General features: G+C 44.0%; 1 pseudogene; it reads right to left on the bottom strand.

The window, feature by feature from the left end:
• Positions 1-3232: 3232 nt before the first annotated feature.
• On the bottom strand, positions 3233-3524 carry LOC110596328 (annotated as a pseudogene).
• Positions 3525-15617: the final 12093 nt, after the last annotated feature.

Raw genomic sequence — 15617 nt, 5'->3', positions numbered from 1 at the left:
GGAATGCTTACTAATGGATGACTAAGCATGCTGATCATATATGCTGAAATAGATCACTTCTGTCCAAAAGAAATATCATGTAAGCCACAAGAAATTTTAAATTTTGTCGCATTAAAAAGTAATAGAAAACAGGTGACATTCATCTTCATAATATGTTCTATTTAACCCAATATATTTAAAATATTACCATTTCAACTAGTGATTTATATAAACTTATCAGTAAAATAGTTTAGTCTTTTTTCCATGTGAAGTCTTTGAGATACAGTGTGTTTTCTGCAGAGTGCCTCTCAGTCAGGACTCTCCACGTTTCAAATGCTCAGAAGCTACCCGTGGCCACCACACTGAACAGCACAGATTTGAACCAAAATTAAATAACCCCACCATAGTGGGGCTATCCTGTAGATTAATTCACTGTTTTTAACTTAAAATTCCCAAACAAGCACGGCCCTGATGCAATCTCCTGGCTTACCAGTTTTGTCAAAACAGTGCTAAAGGATATAGCTAAAGGAATAATAGCTCTTATTCTGAGAAACTCTTTATTATTAAGATAACTGACTCAACACTAAACTTCATTCAGCTGTTTTGACTAAAGAATGAAAGCCACTCTTTCCTAGTGTGTGTGATTAAGAAACAAAGTTAAATCCAGAGAGATTTTGAGATCTAATCTATGTCAGTATCAAAAAAAAAAAATCATTATTTTCAAACAGAACTATCAAAATTCTATTTCCATGACACCAATTTTTATTTCAAATTAACCAAAATGCATCCTGCATTAAAAAACAATTTTTACATATAGTTACATTGGGGGGGGTTGTAGTCTCGCTCCATCGCCTAGGCCGAAGTGCAGTGGCATGCTCACAGGCACCCCAGCATCGACCTGCTGGGCTCAGGAGATCCTTCCACTTCAGCCTTCCAAGTAGCAGGAACTACAGGCGCGTGTTACCACACCCGGCTAGTTTTTGATTTATTGTAGAGAGGAGCTCTCACCAAGTTACCCAGCTGGTCTTGAACCCGCAGGCTCAGGCAATCCACTTGCCTCGACCTCCCAAAGTGCTGGGATTACAGGCTGAGCCACCGAGCCTGGTCTATAGTTGCATTTTTAAAATGTACTGACAGTAACCTTACCAATACTTCTGCATTTAATAATGTAAAAACAAAATAAAGCTAAGAAGAATGCTTTTAACTTTTGAATATACACACTTAGGTCCTCACCATGTTTCTTAATAGCTTAAGTACTAAGTGAAAAATTATATGAAAAAAATTATATGAAAAATGTTTTTATTAACTGTTTTTTATCATCAGGGGATGAATTTCTCCCAGAATCCCATTATTTACAAATATTCCCTTATTAGAATTATCATAATTGCCACTATAATTCAACAACAAAATTTAAATAACCCAATTAAAGACCAAGGTGTTTTCAAACTTTAAAGTTGTATCATTTTGCTGTTCTTTTCCAGCAAGAAAACACGACACACAGCATCAACTACTCACTCTGAAGTCACAGGTGTCATCAGTCATCTGTGGTCAGCTGGCAGGTCTGCGTTCAGATTCACCAGGCAGAGGAACTCCGGAAGGCAGCATATCCCCACACTTCTGACCCTTAATGCATTTGCAAATGCCTGCATGAGAAAGGGGAGGGAGTCACAACGCAGATCGTACCCATGGGAACAACCTCCGCTTCCTCCTTTTCTCAATAGAGGGCTAAGAACAAGAGACTTCACGGTCTAGGATGGGGTGACCCACACGGCGATACTTGGTATGATAACTGTCTTTCCGTTTCAAGAAACCTCTCTGAGGAAGTTTCTAGATTGGTTAAGAGCCTGCGGCCCTAACACCCTGCATGAACCAGAGAGCATATGACTTACTGTCCAAACTAAAGCAATTTTTTTTTTGAGGTGCAATCTCACTCTGTTGCCCAGACTGGAGTGCAATCATGGCTACTACAGCCTCTACCTGCTGGGCTCAGGCGATCCTCCTGCCTCAGCCTCTCAAGTAGCTGGGACTACGGGCGCATGCCATCATGCCTGGCTAATTTTTTTTTATTTATTATAGAGACAAAGTCTTGCCCATGGTGCCCAGGCTGGTCTCAAACTCCTGGGCTCAGGCAGTCCTCTCACCTTGGTCTCCCAAAGTTCAGGGATTACAAGGCGTGAGCCACTGCACCCAGTCCAAACTTCTAAAAATGAAAAGAGGAGCTTTTGAAATATTTATTTATTGACCACTAACCCAGTGTTGCTATTTTGGTTTTATTCTAAAAGATGAAAATAATATACATTCACTACCTTTTTTTTCCATGCCTGGCCGCATTCACTACTTTTAAAGGTTTATGTGAACAATTAAAACAACATAAACAAGTTGGGTGCAGTGGCTCACGCCTGTAATCCCAGCACTTTGGAAAGCGGACGTAAGAGGATTGCCTGAGCCCAGGGGTTTGAGACTAGCCTGGACAACTCGGTGAGACCTCATTTCTACAATAAATTTTAAAAATTAGATGAACGTGGTGGCACACGTCTACAGTTCACGCTACTTGGAAGGCTGAGGTGGAAGGATCGCCTGAGCCCAGCAGGTCAAAGTTGTGGTGGCTGTGAGCGTGAGCCTCCTACTCAAAAAAAATCATAAGCAAATGAATCTTGGCATGTATTCATATACTACAGTTAGCTTTCTTAATAGATTCTGTATATAATATTGGCTCATTGATTTGTTGTCTCATTATTTGTTGTTTTTCACAAAGTTGCCACATCTTTTCCAAAGTTTCATTTATGCTAAATAATATGAAATCACTGACACCTTCAGCTGACTCGACTCTATTGATATTTTTTTAAAACAAGAAAATGCTCTCTTTACAGGTGCTGAGAACCCTGGTAAGCACAAAGTGCATTCCATTAAATACAAAATGTTCCCTGTCCCCCAGGCTGGAGTGCAGTGGCACAATCATAGCTTACTACAGCCTCAAACTCCTGGGCTCCGGTGATCCCCCACCCTCAGCCTCCCGAGTAGCTGGGACTACAGGCACACACCACGACACCCAGCTCTTTTTTTTTGTTGTTGGGTTTTTTTCTGTTTTTTTTTAATAAAAACAATCCCATAGCATTTATTGTCATCTTGTAATAACATAAGGGTAATCGAAACAATATGAACAAATGTTTTTGAACTATACTCCAAACAAAGGACACCTAAAAAAAAACAACTATATTGCTCTGTCAACAATTTCTCACTTCACTGATCATTTCTAGTTGGAGACACTTTGCAGCAAGGTAATATTATCTCCTTTCAGCATGATCTGACCCAATTGTTTTCTTGACTTTGTTTTAGAATGAATCTCTTCTGCATCATCTAATACAAGGTTCATATACTCATCAAAGCCAATGATACAGCCCTTTATCCGCTCATATGAGCATTTTAACTTGCTCATAAAGCCACACCTGAATCCGGGATCTGTTTTGCAAGTATCTGAAGATGAGGTTGATGGGCTGCACCATCACCTTCTGCACTTTCTGGCCCTGGCCACAGTAAGCCATGGTGGAATAATCTCACAAAGAGCACACACGCACGTTCCCTCAGAAAGCAACTTCTCAGCTCGTTTTTTAAAAAACTTTTTAGAGACGGGGGTCTCGATATGTTGCCCAGGCTGGTCTGGAACTCCTGGCCTCAAGTGATCTTTCGAACTCAGTCTCCCAATCAATTCTACTTTTTGTAAACAAATAGTAAGTACTGCAGCCTAAATATTTTTATAGAGTTAATCTTTTTGCCTAAATTGGTGGGGGCTTTTCCCCCACTCTTGCCCCTTCCGATGCATTTACCAGGACAATCCCTTAGCGCAAGAATTTTGTTTTTTCCCCAGTGCAAATCTGCCCATGTCCCTTCCCACCCAAAGGCTCTTCAGCTTTCTGTTCCTCTTAGGATATGCCAAAACCTTTAACATGAAGGCTTTCACAGCCAGCACGACCGGGTCCCTCGGGTCACAATGACCTTCTCTCAAGTCCCTAAAAGCACCAGGTCCTCTTCTCCCCTGGCCCAGGGTTTTTGCACCGTCTGTGTGCCCTCTGCTAGAATGCTCTTCAGTCACCACCAAGTCTCACATCGGAGAGGCCTTCGTATGTCCCAACCTGAGTTACACCATGCTATCCCCTCTCTCTGACAAAAGTACTCTGTGCTTTTCCTGCAAAGCATTAGTCCTCTGAAACCCTCCACCAGGTTGTGAACACTTCACAGGCTGTGAACGCTTCACCTACATCCGGGGATTCATGCCTGTGTGGAGATCACGCCTGTGTGATGCTTCCCTCAGCCACCACTGTAGCCAGCACCTGGCCTCTACTGGGCAACTGTGAACCCTCAATAAATATGAATGAATGAATGATGGGAGGCAGGTGGAAAAGGACAGTCTAGTTACTTCAATTTCTTATCTATGACCCAAATGTCTCAGAGTCCTAAATCCAACTCATCACCGAGTTTTCCTCTGTACAGGATGACGGCCATGATCCTACGAAGTCTGTGCTTTCCCCCGACTGGAAGGAAGGGAGGGAGGCAGACAGGGAGAGAGGAAGGAGGGGGGGAGAGAGAGAGCGGGAGGGAGGGGAGGAGAGGAGGAGGAGGAGAAGGAAGGGAGGAGGAGGGAGGAAAGAGGGAGGGAGGGAGGGGATGAGTGAGGAAGGAGGGAGAAAGAGGAAGAAGGAAGGCCTTTCTCTTGACCCCGCATCCCCGCGAAGTGACTCCCAATTTCTCTGGCCCAATCTCACAGGAACACACGAAGAGCTGGCCCCACCTACCGTCGATCCTTTCTGCATCTCACCCATTCCCACAGGCTTTCCCTCAGTGCATCCCGAAACTGCTCTTGCTGCAGTTGCCAGGGATGTCACTGCAGCCCCCAAGAGCCAGGCACTGGGACGGGCCCTGGATATGCAGCATGGAGCCCACTCAAACCGCCCACGAGGCAGGAGCCCCTGCTGCCCCAGACAGAGGTTAAGTGAAGTAGGCCACACGGGCAAGAAACAGCAGAGACGCTTCACCTACATCCGGGGGTTCATCTTCCGTCCTCATCTCCCTGGGCCTTACGTAGCACCGACATGGCTGGTCACCCTGTCCTCAGGCACGCCCTTTGCTTGGTCTCCAGGACACCACGCCCTCCTTGCTCTCCTCCAGCTTCGTGAGCCCTTCCTGAGGATTCTCATTATCCAACCTCTTGATGCGGGAGTGACCCAGGGCTCTGTTCTCAAACTTCTTTGCTATGGGCACTCTCTCCTCTTGGTCTCTCCAGGGAGTCTCATCACCTTAAATACCACCCAGAAGAGTCCTAAACTCTTCCCTGAACCCAAGGTTCATAGTTTCAACCACCTACTTGACATTCCCCCTTGGATGTCTAACAGTCTTTCAACACTTAACACCTCCATGTGCCAGACTCCTGATATGCCTCTCACCCCACTCCAAGCCTAATGCCCCTACAGACTTCCCCATCTCCGTAAACGAAAACTCCATCCTTCAAGTCATCTTAGACCTGTCTCTTTCCCTCATGCCCTAATCAGCAAATGCTCGATCTTAAAACTACATCTGAATTCTAACGGCTTCTCCAGCTTCCACCACCACACCTCCCTCAGGGCCATCTGGATAATGGCAACAGCCTCCCAGCTGTTTCTTCCTCTGCCTCACTGAGAACAGGGACGAGGGAGGCCCTATTTTGTTTTTAAAACACAAGGCCAGACTGATATTGGTAACAAAGTCAGATCATGCCAGTCCTCTGCTCAAAATCCACCCACTGTTCCCTTTCTATTCAGAGTAAAGGTCAGCCAGGCACAGTGGCTCAAGCCTGTAATCCCAGCACTGTGGGAGGACGAGGTAAGAGGACTGCCTGAGCCCAGGGGTTTGAGACCAGCCTGGGCACCTTGGCGAGACCTCGTCTCCACAACATATCAAAAAATTAGCCAGGCGTGGTAGCGCGTGCCTGTAGTTCCAGCTGCTTAGCAGGCTGAGGCAGAAGAACTGCCTGAGCCCAGCAGGTCAACAATGGGATGGGCAACAGAGCGAGACTCTGACTCAAAAAAAAGAGTAAAAGTCACTTCCATGGTCTCCAAGAACCACGACTGACCCCACGTTACCACTCTCCTTGCCCACCCCATCTCATCCCGCTGCCCTCTCTGCTGCTCCCGGAAGATGTGAACCTTCTCATGCTGATTCCTCCCTATAGAACGTGCTTCTCCCCAGACACCTGCAGGGCCTGCTCCCTCACCTATTTCAGCGTCAACCTCAAGGTCAACCTGTCAGGAAGACGTTCCTGGCTACCCTATTTCATGCAACACACCTCATTACCACCATGACACTTTCTATTCCCCTTACTGGGATCTACTGTTATTCATTCACATTCATATTCCTTCCACCAGGCACAGGAAGAATCCCCCAACTTACGAATGAGTTCCGTTCCAAGGGTGCATTTCTAAATCTAATTTGTTTTCAGTTCAACAAAGTTGGCCTAGGTACCCAACTAACACAATTGGCTACATAGTACTGTATGTATTTAACAGGCTATACTGACAACTGGTGTAGAGAAATAAGACAGTTTAAAAAACGCAGGTATGATTTGATAAAGTTTGTAACTTGAAGGTTCATATGTAGGGGATGTGCTGTAATTTCCCCCATCCCTCAATTTCTCTTCTCCCTAGAGAACTGAAGCTTCTTAAGGGAAGAAATGTTTGCTTTGTTTAATACTGTATCCCAGGCTGGGCATGGTGGCTCATGCCTGCTATCTCAGCACTTTGGGAAGCTGAGACAGGGGGACTGCTTGAGCCCAGGAGTTCGAGATCAGCCTGGGTAACTTGGCAAAACCCCATCTTTCTAGGAAAAATGATTTAAAAAGAAAACACAAAACTGCATCCCTCTGATGGTGAGAACATGTCTGGCACATAATAGGTTCCCAACATGTATTTATTAAGCAGTGACTGGTTGGAAATAATATGTCAACCTACTGTGGACAGGCAATTCAACTAAATCCTCAGATCCTACTACTGTTCTCGATGGCAAGCTCTTGGAGGGCATGGGCCAAATTTTGCACAGCAACTTGCACACAAAGTCTTATAATCATTGGTGATCTTATCTCCTACTGCAATTTTAGTTTTCCCGTATTACAGGGATGTTTTTAACTTTAAGAATTACAAGGCTCAGTGGCTCAGCCTGTAATCCCGCGCTTTGGGAGACTGAGGTGAGGGGATTGCCTGAACTCACAGGTTCGAGACCCGCCTGGGCAACTTGGCGAGTCCTCATCTCTACAATAAATCAAAAATTAGCCAGGCGTGGTAGCGCACGCCTGTAGTTCCAGCTACTTGGAAGGTTGAGGTGGAAGGATTGCCGGAGCCCAGCAGGTCGAGGCTACGGTGGCTGGGAACGGCCACTGCACTCCAGTCTGGGCGACAGAGTGAGACTCCAACTCAAAAAAAAAAAGAATTAAGTAGAGCATTTTAAAATGTGACACTTGGCTCTCAACGGTCAATACCAGACTTTCTCAACTAACACTGCAACTGCCCGCCTGGTTCCTCCTTCAGGGAGGATGTGCAGATTTAGCACTGTGCCTGAGGGTGCTGTCTTGACAGAATTCCTCTGAGCTCTCGCCATTATATTATCTGCCTCACTGTCAGCAAGGAGACTTCGTAACCATGCAGATGCTTTGACTCAGGCATGTCCCACCTGTGGCCCAAGGGTGCACGCAGCCCAGGACAGCTGGCAACATAGCCCCACAAAATCTTTTAGCATCATGTTAAAACAAACATTGCTGATGGGCACCTTGAGAAGTCTTATTATGTACATACTTATAAATCATGTGAAGCCCAAGACCACTCCTCTTTACTCGAAGCCAGAAACCTGGACACTCCATTTTAGTGGGATGGCAGGAAGAAGGACTGAGCGTGTCATGGCGGTGACTTTTCTTTTCCAAGGCTCTTTCCCAGTCTTCTCAGGCGTACCTGTAATTGCCTTAGCTCCCCTAAAGGCGTGTCTCAGCCTGCAGTCAAGTGTTTTCAACCTCCTTTCCATGAGCAAGCCTATCTCCCTCCTGTGAAAGGGAAGACTGCACACCTCGCAAGCGGCACCAGCCTGTCTAATCCTCAGACCCTGGGCCTCATCTGGGTTCTTACTGGACCCTCAGAATATCTTCTCTGTGTAGTACCTTTATGTCCTGAACTAAATTTCACAGACAAAACTGGAGCAAGTTAGATTCTGACAGTATTATTCTACTCTTGAACACTGTTAGGCCTTGTTTCATTTCACCAAGACATTCAAAACCATTTGTATTCTTTCCTGAATTATCACTAACCTATAATTTAATAAGGAGAAACTATACATTTCCAACGTGTTACTGGTGTTTTCTCTTAAGAGTCGATGTAAATCAACACTGCTAAAAACTAGCTAGGAAACATTCATGAATCCCAACATACCTAAAAATATATACGAAGGGGGACCCCAAAAACCAGAATTTATTGATAAAAATTGTATATTTATTTTTACATGTTCAAACTTCACCTTCAAAGTACCCTCCGTTTGACGCAATATACCTTTTGAGATGCTTTTTTCCACTGCTCACAACAGTCATTGAACTCATCAGTTTTGATGTCTTTTAGTGTTTCTGCTGTTTTGGGGGTTTTTTGTTTGTTTGTTTGTTTGTCTGAGTTGAAGTCTCACTATGTCACCCAGGCCACCACAGCCTCAACCTACTGGGCTCAGGCAATCCTTCTGCTTCAACCTTCCAAGTAGCTGGAACCACAGGCCCACACCACTGTGCTCAGCTAATTCTCTCATTTATTGTAGAGACACAATCTTGCCAAGTTGCCCAGGCTGCTCTGGAACCCCTGGACTCAGGCAATCGTGAATGAGGTAGTGCACACCTATAGTTCCAGCTACTTGGAAGGCTGAGGCAGAAGGATCACCTGAGTCCAGCAGGTTGAGCCTGGGGTAGCCATGATCATGCCACTGTGCTCCAGCCTGGGCAACACAGTGAAGTTCCAACTTTAAAAAAAAGAAGAAGAAGAAGAAACAACCATATTATGGCCATCTGACGTTGTGCAGTTTAGATTTTCATGGAAAAGATGAATAGCTTGTTACCTCTTTGCCTCAGATATTTCAGGCAAGAGTTGTTTCTTCAAATCACATGAGTTGTGAAAACTCAAATGACTGTGTTATAAAGACTCGTATTGATGAATGGAAGCTCCTTGAAAAAATAAAGAACCCACCATTGCCCCTTGCTCTGAAGTGAGCTGAGCCTCCGCATGGCCCAGCCCTTAAAGTGCTGTGAAACATGGGGTATGCTGCCTTCTAAGCTGGACAGTGTCCCACTGACTGTCAAAGTACAGTGTCTCCACTGCAGGCCCTGGGTAGATGGCTTGAAGACAGACTAAAATCGGCCCCCGAACAAATACCACATGGGCACCCTCTGATGGTTCAGAGAAAATGACATCTGACATTGCTCTGCCCACTCGTGATTTCCTAAACGCCCTTCTTCAGTCGTTTCCAAACCGCTGAGGCCCTGGTTCGGTGCCCCCAAAACTCCTGCCCCGGCTGTGCCCAGTACGGGCACTCTGCGTGGCTTTCTCTGGCCTCCATCATGCTCCGCCTCCCAGAGGATTCGGTCCCCGTGGACTGCCCTGGGACCTTTACATAACTGTGGTTTTTCACCAGGTTCTCTAAACAAAGGTCCACGTGACACATTTCTGCTGGAGCTCAGTTCCAGGAAACGCTGGGTTTCTGCAGATGTTGGCATGCTTCCGGCTGCCCGTGCGTGAAAGCTGTATCATTCTGAGTTTCTTTTCCTCACTCTAACAACTAGAAGCATAATATCAACTCTACGGTACAGAACTGCCCCCCAGTGGTATACAGGGCCCGTAATCTTTCAGCTTTATTATTTTTATTTTTTGAGTTGGAGTCTCACTCTGTCACCCAGACTGGAGTGCAGTGGCCGCTCCCGGCCACCGCAGCCTCGACCTGCTGGGCTCCGGCGATCCTTTCAGCCTCAGCTTTCCAAGTAGCTGGAATTATAGGCGTGCGCTACCACGCCCAGCTAATTTTGATTTATTGTAGAGATGAGGTCTCACCAAATTGCCCAGGCGGGTCTCGAACCCGCCGGCTCAGGTAATCCACTCACCTCAGCCTCCCAAAGGCGCGGGATTACAGGCTGAGCCACCGAGCCAGGCTTATTTTTATTTTTTTAAGCGGAGGTTGGTTTTATTTTTTGTAAAGCTATTTTACCTTTTGGCCTGAAATGTGTTAAGTCGCTTCAGAGACTTTCAGAAGCATAGAAAGCTATAAAACGTAAAATACATACATGATATTGACCTGCTTGTCAGTTTCAGAACAAAATGGATGAGAGAAATGCACAGCGGTGTTTTTCCACAGAGAAAGTATAAACTCCCAGGATGAGATTCTTTGCCATCCAACAGGACGCCCTGCCACACGGAAACCAGAGCATCCTCCAACCTCATCATTCAGTCAAACCCAGTTCACTGGTTTGACTAAAATACTCAAATATGCTCTTGGTCGAATTTCCCTAGCAACACCTACAATTTCAGTAAGACAGTTCTGTAAATATTACCTTAAAAATCAAGAACATCTTAGAACAGTGAGCTTCCCTGCTTTTACAACAGGATGTACATGTAAGTCACTTCACTTGGCAAGCAGCTCAGAGCACATGTGTGCACACTGTACCATTGTGCACCAGGACCCTCTCAGACCCCTTGCGCCTTCTCAGGCAGACGGTCAGTGATAAGGGGCTCCCAACAAGTGACTAACGTAGCAAGTGACAAAAGCACCCATCAAAGTCTTAAGGACACTGATTATACTATTATTAACCCACCTCCTTAAGATACAAAAAATATAAGAAAATCATACTTATAACTTCTAACTTTCAAACAACAAAAAAAGTAGACCAGGAAGACCAAACCAGAGCCTTAAAAAAAAAAAAAAGCAAGGAAGCAAGCATACAAACATAAATTTAAAATGAGCCATAAATTTGGCTTTATACTCTCTGGCAGACAAAGGAAAAAAGAAGCTGATCAGTTACACAGTTAACACTAGACACGATTGAAAGACGAGTCTCGGGAGAAACAGAACATGTCCAGGAAGCCAGATCTGAGAAAGATTTCTCTAGTGGATGGTTATATAAATAATACACTGGAGTCTCCTATACCAGCCCTGTGTGCAGATTCTTATTGTATATGATAGACACATAAAAACATAAGCTTGCTGATAATGGGAATACATTTAAAAAAATAAAGCCTAGGAAGTCTGTTCAACAGGACTTTCTAGAATGAAGAAAATACAGCAGCTCAGACCTTTAATCCCAGCACTTTGGGAGGTCAAGGTGGGAGGATCAATTGAGTTCAAGACCAGCCTGACTTCTTTACCACAAAAAAGAAAATGTGCATTCTCTCTCTCTGTACAGACACACACACACACACACACACACACACACACACACACACACACATACACACACACACGGTCAAATACAGTAGCCATTAGCCATGTGGCTATTGAGCACTTGAATTGTGGCTAGTGTGACTAAGAAGCTAAACTTTTAATTATAGTTCATTGTAACAGTGATATTAGAATAGCAAATATCTGCCCACCAGACACTGCTGGTCTAAAACATCAGTTATCAGACTCTTCTGAGTAGCAGAACTACTTTGGGGTTGGCAAACACATGGTGGTATCCAACACATTTTTAAAAGATGATATCCTGTAAATACCTGTGAGTTCAAATGTATAATATGTATTTATAGTCAGTGGAAGCCTGAGTATTCCCGTAAGTGAAAATTAGAAGCTGAATGTTATAAGAGTGAGTTGTAAGTGCAGATCAGCCCCAGCCACCACTCCATTTCTGTATCTTGTTTGTACGCACTCTGCAATATCCAGGGTTTCTAACGGGACGTCCCAAGCCCCCCAATTACCAAAGGTCACACGCAGCAGTCATGTACTCAGGACACAGGAAGAAAGCACAGCAGGCCCCAAGGCCATCTCAAATGTCTCTCTATGAGAGGAGTCCTCACAGGAGTCCACAGGGTCATCCGGGAGCTGTTCTCTGGCATCCAGGGCAGTTCACGTGCAGGCAGGTACCCAGTCATGCTGGCCACAGACAGACACCAGTATGCCATATGGTCTCTCATTCAGCTTCCAGGGTTCTCATGAAGGCCACACCCATTTCTGAAACATTAGTACTCCTGGGGAGGCTCAAAGCTAAAGCTTCCACCCAAGAACTTATGGAGTCCCTGCAAAACTTCTCTCAGTCCAGACACATTTATCAAATAGAGGTCACCTTCACCACAACAACATTGCCTAGTAATATGGCTGACTTTCCCCTTTGTTCAAGGTTCAGGGAAAATGAGTAGAAATTTCCTCTAAGATCAAATTTGCTCCTAGAGAATGAGAAATGGGCCAGCTGCAGTGGCTCACAGCTATAATTGCAACACTTTGAGAGGCCAAGGTGGGAGGACTGCCTGAGCCCAGGGATTTGAGACCAGCCTGGGCAACTTGGCCAGACCTCATTCTATGATAAATCAAAAAAATTAGTCAGGCATGGTGGTATGCACCTGTAGTCCCAGCTACTCAGGAGGCTGAGGTAGAAGGATCACCTGAGCCCAGGAGGTCGAGGCTGCTATAAGATGTGATCATCATGACCGTGCCCTGAACTCCAGCCAGCGAGGGAGGGAGACCCCAACTCAAAAACAAAGACAGAAACATGAGAAATGGTTGTTAATATTTAACTACCTTCATGATTTTAAAAAACAATATCCTAACATATCAAGAATAGAAAAGAACTTTTTTAACTTAGTAAAAACCTTATACTAGAGTCACACTTAATGGTTAAATAATGGGAATATTTCCTTTAAAAGCTAGGAAATGCAATAAAGATGACTACAACCACCACTTTTATTTAATAATATGAAAAAGGACCTAGTCAATGTAATAAAAGACAGAAAGGAAATATAAAAATGTAAATGAAGTGACAAAACTGCAAAGGAAAACTATTAAAACTAATAAAAAAAAGTTCACCAATGTTGCCGAATATAAGATCAATATACAAAAATTAATATAATTTATATAATCCAAAAATCACTTTATAATTTTAATAGGAAAATCTGCAATTTAAAGCAACAACTAAAGCTATGAACTTTCTAATAGGAAGTCGAACAATCTTCAAGAGCTTTATGTAGAAAATTATAAAGCTGAGTAAATGGAGATATACTCTATGTTTGTGGATGGAAGATACATACCCCTAAATTGACCTGAAATTCAGTATGATTCCAATCAAAAACCCTGCAGAGTCATTCGTGGGCCATGGAAAGTTGATCATAAAATTCATAACAAAAGGGCCAAGCAAATTCTTTTTTTTTTTTTTTTTTTTTTTTGGAGTTAGAGCCTCACTCTGCCGCCCAGACTGGAGTGCAGTGGCCGCTCCCAGCCACCGCAGCCTCGACCTGCTGGGCTCCGGCGATCCTTCCGCCTCAGCCTTCCGAGTAGCTGGAACTACAGGCGCGCGCTACCACACCTGGCTAATTTTTTATTTATTGCCAAGTTGCCCAGGCAGGTCTCAAACCCACGGGCTCAGGCAATCCACTCACCTCAGCCTCCCAAATCGCTGGGATTATAGGCTGAGCCACCCAGCCCGGTTCCAAGAAAATTTGAAGAGGAAAACAGGTAGCCTGCTCTCCAAAATTTCAAGAGTTTTATTAGGCTATGATAAATCATCCAGTAAAGACAAATGAAAAGCAATAGAGCACCCAGAAAAAACTCTCATACGAGGAGGACCCCCACACATTTTTTTAATTAAAAAATTTTGTATTTATTCTTTTTTTTTTTTTTGAGTTGGATTCTCACTCTGTTGCCCAGACTGGAGTGCAGTGGCCGCTCCCGGCCACTGCAGCCTCGACCCGCTGGGCTCTGGCAATCCTTCCGCCTCAACCTTCCTAGTAGCTGGAATTACAGGCACGTGCTACCAGGCCCAGCTGATTTTTTGATTTATTGTAGAGATGAGGTCTCGCCAAGTTGTCCAGGCGGGTCTTGAACCCGCGGGCTCAGGCAATCCACTTACCTCAGCCTCCCAAAGTGCGGGACTACAGGCTGAGCCACCGAGCCCGGCTTTGTATTTATTCTTACATGTTTAAACTTCAGTCACCTTTAAGGACTCTCCGTTTGATGCAATACACCTATTGAGGCACTTTCTCCACTGCTCAGAACAGTTTTTTAACTTGTCAAATTGTGATGCCTTTTAGCGCTTCTACCATTTTTTGTTTCACCTCCTCCACATCGGTGAAATGTTTCCCTCTGAGGACTTTTGTCATCAGGGAAACAAACAAAAAAAGTTGTTCAGGGAGAGAGTGGGTGAATGAGGGAGAGGGGGCATGGAGGTGATGCTGGTTTGGTCAAAAACTGCTGAACCTCAGCATGGTGTGCTCATAAATCACCCATCATGAAATGGGCAAACACTTGAAAGAGTCTCCAAAAAAAAATTCACTGAAGCTGTTATCAGCCTCTCTCAACAATGCTAGCTGGTACACGGATGCTGATGGGTTCCTAGAACACTTAACTAGCAGAGGAAGCCTGGACTGCAAGGGACTTACCCTTCAAAAAATAGCTCCAGTTTTTTTATGGGTCCCCCTTGTGCAATGATATATGACAGCCGTAGCAACGTAAACCAGTGAAGAAAGAAAGGACTATTGAAAAACAGGTACCCTGAGATGCAAGTTATATGTAAGAAAATAAAATTAAATTCCTATCTTACACCACAGAAACACATTTCCAAGCTAATTACAGACTTAAATATAAAAATAAAGCTTTGAAAATGTTTAGGAAAAAATGCCCTTGGGGTAATAAATAATCTTAAAAGTAAAATATAAAAAGCAGAACTTTCAAAAGACTGACAGATGTTAATATCATCTGGAAATTTTTAAAAATTCTAAACAAAAGATTTTTTAAACAAACTGAAAAAGCCAGCGACAGACTGGAAGAAGATATTAATGACATAAATAATCCAAAAAGCATTCATTTCTAGAATACATGAAGAAGTCCTAAAAATCAGTAAGTAAACACAAAAAAATGGAATTGAAATGAAAGGCAAAAAATCATGTATAGCCAATTAACATAAAATAAAATCTGAGTGAAAATAAACAGGTTCAAACACAGTAAAACGCCATTTAAGACTACAATGAGACACATGTCACATCAGACAGGCAAAACATCATCCAGTAATGATGACGGAGAGCAAGTTGGTAATATCTAATAACAGTGAAGATGCTCGTACCCACGACCAAGCTAGCCTCTCCTGTATGTGTGCACTGGAGAAGCGGCACATACATCAGGACGCATTCGTAGGAACTCAGACAGGCATCGCAGGAGAAGACATAAATGTGTGGTGATGCCATTTCACAACCAATTAATGGATCTATTATGTGCATATGAAAGAATTAAGGACAGCTATAAGTATCAAAGATGGATACATGTTAAACAATGGTTAGCTTCTGCACAGCAAAGGAAGGAATCAACAGAGTAAAAAGGTGACTGATAGAATGGGAAAGAATTTTTGCATACCAGGAGTCTGTGACTGAAATAAAAATGTTAAGAACCATGACCGTGTTTGTCCTTTTGCA

This window comes from Carlito syrichta, unplaced genomic scaffold, assembly GCF_000164805.1.
Source record: "Carlito syrichta isolate Samal-C Ts95f unplaced genomic scaffold, Tarsius_syrichta-2.0.1 Scaffold308681, whole genome shotgun sequence".
NCBI classification, from domain to species: domain Eukaryota; kingdom Metazoa; phylum Chordata; class Mammalia; order Primates; family Tarsiidae; genus Carlito; species Carlito syrichta.
Note: the sequence above shows the minus strand (reverse complement) of the source record. Positions and strands in the feature narration are given on the sequence as shown.